Source organism: Notolepis coatsorum, assembly GCF_963971535.1.
Source record: "Notolepis coatsorum genome assembly, chromosome: 17".
Classification (NCBI taxonomy): Eukaryota; Metazoa; Chordata; class Actinopteri; order Aulopiformes; family Paralepididae; genus Notolepis; species Notolepis coatsorum.
The window spans coordinates 19,209,647-19,219,077 of NC_140181.1; positions in this window are offsets into that span (position 1 = coordinate 19,209,647).

Here is a 9,431-nt window from a genome sequence, read left to right on the forward strand (position 1 = left end):
GATATACATTCTTGTATGTATATACATTCTAAAATCTTAAATATAAACTATACAGCCAAAAATATACAGAAATATACAGTAAAATGTACAGTAGTGTAAGTGTAAAGTCTAAAGTGTCCAGGAAGATTGTGAGAAGTGTAAAAATGTTAAAGTCTTGAAAGAATATATTGCTGCCGACCTGGAATTCCTGGTAGATGTAATGGGGGCTTATTGCCAATTTGCATATTCCTTGCATTTTCAATGACGGTAAAGGTATAAAGGTGTCGCTAAGCCATTCTCAGTAGTTTGTTCAACAATTTAGTGGAGCAGGGCGGCTGAGTGGCGCAGTGGGCAAGGCGCTCGCCACTAACGCAGGAGATGCTGGTATCGAGCCCAGCTCTCGGCGTTGCTACTGGCTTGGCCGGTCGTCATACTAACACAATTGGCAGTATTAGGGGTGTGAAAGCCGGTGGGTGGGGATTGGACGTTGTGGACAGCGACTCCTACAGGTCGGTTGGTGCGCCTGTACAGCAGAATCAGGAAGTATCGGGGGCAGCGTGAGCCTCCCACGCGTTACTCCTCGCCACTGAGAGATTGCGCTGTTCAGGTGAAAAGATGCGACAGCTGCCTCCTCGTGTACCGGAGGGGACACGTGATGCAAGGCTTCTATCCTCACTACAGCCGACCAGTGGGAGGCATAATCTAGCAACGTTCGAGACAGGGGAGGGGAGAATTGAAGGGAGAATTGGCAAGGCGAAATTGGGATGGGAAAAAAAATTGAAAATAAGGAGAAAAAGTGGATACATTTTTTTTTGTGGAGCACCCAAATTGTTATTCAATATAGCAACAGTTGCTTCAAATACATCTGGAGCAGATGTTTAAAATGGGTGGCATTCCCCTTTAAGTCACAATAAGTGACTCCATGAAAGATAAGATATTCCTTTATTGATCCCCTTGGGGAAATTTGGGGCATCATAACAGCATGATGGAGGGGGGGGGGGGTGGTGGTTACTTACTGTATTGTGGCAGCCCTGAGCACATCACACAGCCCCACAGTGTAGGTGGGGGGGGGGGTTACTTACTGTATTGTGGTAGCCCCATGGTGGGGGGGGGGTTACTTACTGTATTGTGGCAGCCCTGAGCACATCACACAGCCCCACAGTGTAGGTGGGGGGGGGGGGTTACTTACTGTATTGTGGTAGCCCCATGGTGGGGGGGGGGGTTACTTACTGTATTGTGGTAGCCCCATGGTGGGGGGGGGGTTACTTACTGTATTGTGGTAGCCCCATGGTGGGGGGGGGGGTTACTTACTGTATTGTGGCAGCCCCACGGTGGGGGGGGGGTTACTTACTGTATTGTGGCAGCCCCATGGTGGGGGGGGGGTTACTTACTGTATTGTGGCAGCCCCACGGTGGGTGGGGGGGGGTTACTTATTGTATTGTGGCAGCCCCACGGTGGGGGGGGGGGGGTTACTTACTGTATTGTGGCAGCCCCACGGTGGGGGGGGGGGGGGGGGGTTACTCACACAACCCCACGGCGGGGGTGGGGGGTTACTTACTGTATTGTGGCAGCCCCACGGTGGGGGGGGGGGTTACTCACACAGCCCCACGGTGGGGGTGGGGGGTTACTTACTGTATTGGGAGCATCACACAGGGGGGGGCGGGTACTTACTGTATTGGGAGCATCACACAGGGGGGGGGGGTACTTACTGTATTGGGAGCATCACACAGGGGGGGGCGGGTACTTACTGTATTGGGAGCATCACACAGGGGGGGGGTTACTGTATTGGGAGCATCACACAGGGGGGGGGGGGGTTACTGTATTGGGAGCATCACACAGCCCCCATCATCACGCAGCCCCCATCATCACACATCAGGACCAGGGAGGCATCTACTGCGGCGAGACACGTGACTCACATTCCACCCTGAACAATGTGAGGGTTTACTGGCCACAATGGGAGCTGTGAGCTGGCAGGAACAGACTGAGACCACAACAGAGCAGACCATAATAAACACATGAGGGGGGGTGGGGTGTGGGGTACAGAGGGAGGTAGACACGGAGGAGGTCTGCAGACCAGTGACAGTGTCTCCCTTTCACCCTTTTCGTATATCATGCCGGGTGGGGTACCTCAAGTTTCAAGTGTCTTTACTAGTTGTCATACAAAAATACAGAATACTTGTTGTATATGAAATGCTTCTTTCTGTTTTGCTCGTGAGAGTGCGCTAGATAAAAATAGATAAGTATAAAATAGAAAGTCAAAAGTACGTAAACAAGTGTAAACAAAAGTGTTCAATATACATATACAACAATATACAATGCAGAGTAAGAAAAAGTAACTGAGTTACAATACAATATACAGTACACTGCAGAAATGTATACTGCACCTTGTGTATACTGTACCTCATGTATACTGAATTTGAATTTATTCACACACACACACACACACGATACAATACAATAAATATCATCATCATGGTATCATCGGAATTGTGTAGTGTGCCAGGTCTCCCAAGAAGCTATTTAAAGCTTTTGGAGGGAGCCTGATCACAAAACATATAACATGGATAGGCTTACATACCTACCTACTTACATACATACAACATAGATACATAAATACAGACAAATAATATTCCCAAGTATGGTTATTATTTAGAGATATGATTTGAGCAGATCCTCTTTCAGTGATTTTTTGAAGGTGGAGATGGATTTTGACTGTTTCAGACTCTCGTCGAGCTCGTTCCAGATCTGCGGGCCCCTGCATGCTGTGCTTAGGCTGGCACATTTGAGCTTCCTCCTCTTGCCAAAGATAAGATTCCTAGTATTATGACTGTGCAGTGGACGGCAGACCGGGACAAGCTCAGACAGTCTGTGATTCATGTTATACACAACTTGATACATCACTGAAGCATTTTGGTGGACTTAAAAAACAGCAAGCCTCAGGAGACCAAAGCGGTGGAATAGAGGACGTGTGGGGGCGTATTAAACCCAGACCATGACACTACTCGTAGCTTTCAAGTTTCTTGAGATGGCTGGGGTAAGTGTTGCACCATATGACATTACAGTAATTAAGGAGGGGTTCAAACAACGTTTTATAGAGAGTGAGAAGACTGCACCTTGTGTTTACAGCACCTCGTGTATACTGCACCTTGTGTTTACTGCACCTTGTGTATACTGTACCTTGTTTTTACTGCACCTTGTGTATACTGTACCTTGTGTATACTGCACCTTGTGTATACTGCACCTTGTGTGTACTGCACCTTGTGTATACTGCACCTTGTGTATACGGCACCTTGTGGATACGGCACCTTGTGGATACGGCACCTTGTGTATACTGCACCTTGTGTATACTGCACCTTGTGTATACTGCACCTTGTGTAAACTACACCTTGTGTTTACTGTACCTTGTGTATACTGCACCTTGTGTTTACTGCACCTTGTGTGTACTGCACCTTGTGTTTACTGCACCTTGTGTATACTGCACCTTGTGTATACTGCACCTTGTGTTTACTGCACCTTGTGGATACGGCACCTTGTGTATACTGCACCTTGTGTTTACTGCACCTTGTGTTTACTGCACCTTGTGGATACGGCACCTTGTGTTTACTGCACCTTGTGTGTACTGCACCTTGTGTTTACTGCACCTTGTGGATACGGCACCTTGTGTTTATACGGCATCTTGTGTGTACTGCACCTTGTGTTTACTGCACCTTGTGGATACGGCACCTTGTGTTTACTGCACCTTGTGTGTACTGCACCTTGTGTTTACTGCACCTTGTGGATACGGCACCTTGTGTTTATACGGCACCTTGTGTTTACTGCACCTTGTGTGTACTGCACCTTGTGTTTACTGCACCTTGTGGATACGGCACCTTGTGTGTACTGCACCTTGTTTACTGCACCTTGTGGATACGGCACCTTGTGTTTACTGCACCTTGTGTATACTGCACCTTGTGTTTACTGCACCTTGTGGATACGGCACCTTGTGTATACGGCACCTTGTGTATACTGCACCTTGTGGATATGGCACCTTGTGTTTACTGCACCTTGTGTTTACTGCACCTTGTGTATACTGCACCTTGTGTATACTGCTCCTTGTGTTTACTGCACCTTGTGTTTACTGCACCTTGTGTATACTGTACCTTGTGTATACTGTACCTTGTGTATACTGCACCTTGTGTATATTGCACCTTGTGTGTACTGTACCTTGTGTATACTGCACCTTGTGTATACTGTACCTTGTGTATACTGCACCTTGTGTATACTGCACCTTGTGGATACGGCACCTTGTGTATACTGCACCTTGTGTATACTGTACCTTGTGTATACTGCACCTTGTGTATACTGCACCTTGTGTATACGGCACCTTGTGTATACTGCACCTTGTGGATACGGCACCTTGTGTATACTGCACCTTGTGTATACTGTACCTTGTGTATACGGCACCTTGTGTATAATGCACCTTGTGTGTACTGCACCTTGTGTATACTGTACCTTGTGTATACTGCACCTTGTGTATACGGCACCTTGTGTATACTGCACCTTGTGTGTACTGCACCTTGTGTGTACTGCACCTTGTGTATACTGCACCTTGTGGATACGGCACCTTGTGTATACTGCACCTTGTGTTTACTGCACCTTGTGTATACTGCACCTTGTGTATACTGCACCTTGTGTTTACTGCACCTTTTGGATACTGTACCTTGTGTTTACTGCACCTTTTGGATACTGTACCTTGTGTATACTGCACCTTGTGTTTACTGCACCTTGTGTTTACTGCACCTTTTGGATACTGTACCTTGTGTATACTGCACCTTGTGTATACTGTACCTTGTGTGTACTGCACCTTGTGTATATGGCACCTTGTGGATACTGTACCTTGTGTATACTGCACCTTGTGTATACTGCACCTTGTGTTTACTGCACCTTGTGTATACTGCACCTTGTGGATACTGCACATTGTACCTTGTGTATACTGCACCTTGTGTATACTGCACCTTGTGTATACTGCACCTTGTGTTTATACTGCACCTTGTGTATACTGCACCTTGTGTATACTGCACCTTGTGTATACTGTACCTTGTGTTTACTGCACCTTGTGTATACTGTACCTTCTGTATACTGCACCTTGTGTATACTGCACCTTGTGTATACTGTACCTTGTGTATACTGCACCTTTTGGATACTGTACCTTGTGGATACGGCACCTTGTGTATATGGCACCTTGTGTATACTGTACCTTGTGTATACGGCACCTTGTGGATACTGCACCTTGTGTTTACTGCTCCTTGTGGATACCGCACCTTGGGTATACTGCACCTTGTGTATACTGCACCTTGTGTATACTGCACCTTGTGTATACTGTACCTTGTGTATACGGCACCTTGTGGATACTGCACCTTGTGTATACTGCACCTTGTGTATACGGCACCTTGTGTATACTGCTCCTTGTGTTTACTGCACCTTGTGTTTACTGCACCTTGTGTATACTGTACCTTGTGTTTACTGCACCTTGTGTATACTGTACCTTGTGTTTACTGCACCTTGTGTATACTGTACCTTGTGTATACTGCACCTTGTGTATACTGCACCTTGTGTATATGGCACCTTGTGTTTACTGCACCTTGTGTATACTGTACCTTGTGTTTACTGCACCTTGTGTATACTGTACCTTGTGTATACTGCACCTTGTGTATACTGCACCTTGTGTATACTGCACCTTGTGTATATGGCACCTTGTGTATACGGCACCTTGTGTATACTGCACCTTGTGTATACTGCACCTTGTGTATACTGCACCTTGTGTTTACTGCACCTTGTGGATACGGCACCTTGTGTATACGGCACCTTGTGTATACTGCACCTTGTGTATACTGCACCTTGTGTATACTGCACCTTGTGTATACTGCACCTTGAGGATACGGCACCTTGTGTTTATACTGCACCTTGTGTATACTGCACCTTGTGTATACTGTACCTTGTGTTTACTGCACCTTGTGTATACTGTACCTTCTGTATACTGCACCTTGTGTATACTGCACCTTGTGTATACTGTACCTTGTGTATACTGCACCTTGTGTATACTGCACCTTGTGTATACTGCACCTTGTGTTTACTGCACCTTGTGTATACTGCACCTTGTGTATACTGCTCCTTGTGTTTACTGCACCTTGTGGATACTGCTCCTTGTGTTTACTGCACCTTGTGGATACTGCTCCTTGTGTATACTGCACCTTGTGTATACTGCACCTTGTGGATATGGCACCTTGTGTATACTGTACCTTGTGTATACTGCACCTTGTGTATACTGCTCCTTGTGTTTACTGCACCTTGTGTTTACTGCACCTTGTGGATACGGCACCTTGTGTATACGGCACCTTGTGTATACTGCACCTTGTGGATATGGCACCTTGTGTATACTGTACCTTGTGTATACTGCACCTTGTGTATACTGCTCCTTGTGTTTACTGCACCTTGTGGATACGGCACCTTGTGTTTACTGCACCTTGTGTATACTGCACCTTGTGGATATGGCACCTTGTGTTTACTGCACCTTGTGTATACTGCACCTTGTGTATACTGCACCTTGTGTATACTGCACCTCGTGTATACTGCACCTTGTTTACTGCACCTTGTGTATACTGTACCTTGTGTATACTGCTCCTTGTGTATACTGCACCTTGTTTACTGCACCTTGTGTATACTTCACCTTGTGTATACTGTACCTTGTGTATACTGCACCTTGTGTATACTTCACCTTGTGTATACTGCACCTTGTGTATACTGCACCTTGTGTATACTTCACCTTGTGTATACTGCACCTTGTGTATACTTCACCTTGTGTATACTGCACCTTGTGTATACTGCACCTTGTGTATAGTGCACCTTGTGTATACTGCACCTCGTGTTTACTGCACCCCCCCCCCCCCCCCATGCTGCTACCCGAATCAATGAAGGAACATGTTATCTTTTCAGCATTCCAGAGTCCATACTCCAGTCTGTAATCCACATCAGTGTTTTACTTCCTCTGCCCTTCAGGAGCTGTTCCCTACGGATCACCGGTGACATGATGTGGTAAGAATAAGGAACTACATTGCTGTATGTGCCTACGGATTTTTTTTTTTAAATAAATACTAATCACAACTACCTACCACATACTATAGTCTACCCATATAACTCTGTATATCATGTACTGTATGCCGTGTACACGTATATATTTATATTTACCGCAAATATATATATATCCATATATCTGAATAAACCTGCATATAATCCATATAATAATAATAATAATTTAGGACCTGCTCAGAGGTCATCATTCGGCACGCATGCGATGCATGAATGCGATTCGTATCTGCGATTAACCCATCCCGTCGTCCTTCCCCCCCAAGGGCAGCCGGGAGCAGACAGGCGTCAACGTGAGCCGCGCCAGGGGACCAATCCAAGTGCTCCTGTCCGTCTTCGTCAAGGACGCCACAGCGTTAGCGATCTATTGTTGTTGTGCATGTTTTTCCATTGGGTTTATCTTATCGGAGGGGGGAACCCTTGCGAGCATGGGGAGAACATGCAAACTCCACACAGAAAGGCATGGGAGATACCCCACCTGGGTAACTGGCATCGAACCCTGGACCTTCTTGCTGTGAGGCGACAGTGTTAACCACTACACCACCGTGCCGCCTACATATCTATATACACCTGCATATAACTCTGTATGACAGCATGTACAATAATGCTGTATATACCATATATATATATTAGTGCTGTCAGGCGATTAAAAAAATGTATCTAATTAATTACAGGATTTGTAATTAATTAATCTAATTAATCGCATAACCATTTTAGGCCTGATATTCTATAATCATATTTCAAATTGCATGTGTCCGGATGGCAGAATTCAGTACTGTATCTACAAAACCTTCTGTTTAATCATCTTCCATTTGCTTAGATTTTTCAGGTCTGGTCTTTTCTTTTTAAATACATTTTGAGTTAATTTTCACAACACGATCATTTGTGTGTAATTAATTAATCTAATTAACGCAATAAACTGACAGCCCTAATATATATATATTCTTACTGTAGTGTATATATATATATATTTCCACATCTGTCTGTACATACCTGCATATAATCCTTTTTACATATCTGTAGATGCTATATCATCTGTACATATTTCTTACCTATACTTACTAGTTACACTGCTGGCCAGTATGACTTACTTACTACCAGTGTCTTTATACCTGTAGCACTGTACATATTAATACTACAACTCTGTACATACATTTGATTAGCACTATTACCCAGCAGTACTGATTTAAATATTTTGTACCCAGTTTAAATCACCTGTACATTGTATATTACTGTTGCACTTTACTGTTACATTTGCACTCAGGTTGGATGTCAAACCTATTTTCGTACTTCAGTGCTGTATGATAATACTAGGGTTGTCAGTTTATCGCGTTAATTAGATTAATTAATTACACAGCAAATTATCGTGTTATGAAAATTTACTCAAAATTATTAATAAAAAAAAAAAAAAAATGTAATACATTTTTTTATTTTATTTTTAAATCTCATTCATTCCATAAGAACGTAGAATAAACATTTACAGACTTTTTTTTTAAATGGTCCATTTGCATGTTCTTGGTATCTGATTCTAGGGACATCTATGCTGCCCTGTCAAGGCTAACCGCAGTAACTCGAAAAAAGTCAAAATTGAGTTATGAGTGAAATTGACCTTGTCAATAAATGTTTTATCTTGTGACCAAGTTTCAGATGTTAATGTCGATCAGTTTTGGAGATATGGGGTTTTAAAAACTGCAGTAACTATAAAATCACACTCAAAACCCAGGCAGACCGCAGCAACTTCCAAACAGTGAAAAATGGCTTTAAAGTGTTTTGACTTGCCATCCAAAATGTGTTATAGGTAGATAGATGATAGTACCCAGATTTAACATGTATTAATGAAGTAATATTTAGGCATACAAAAATATGACGTAATTATTTTAATTAACCCCAAAAAAGCAGATACTGCACGATTTCCTTAAATAATTATACAGGTAATGTACAGGCAAAGTGCAGTAACTTCAAATACAATGTTGTTTTCCCTCCAGCTTTCATAACTTAACCTAGCCATTTTGAAAATGAAATGTAACACCTGAATATATTGGAATGATGATGATCCAAATAAAATGGCTAGGTTAAGTTATGAAAGCTGGAGGGAAAACAACATTGTATTTGAAGTTACTGCACTTTGCCTGTACATTACCTGTATAATTATTTAAGGAAATCGTGCAGCAGAGTGCAGTATCTGATTTTTTGGGGTTAATTAAAATAATGACGTCATATTTTTGTATGCCTAAAGATTACTTCATTAATACATGTTAAATCTGGGTACTATCATCTATCTACCTATAACACATTTTGGATGGCAAGTCAAAAAACTTTAAAGCCATTTT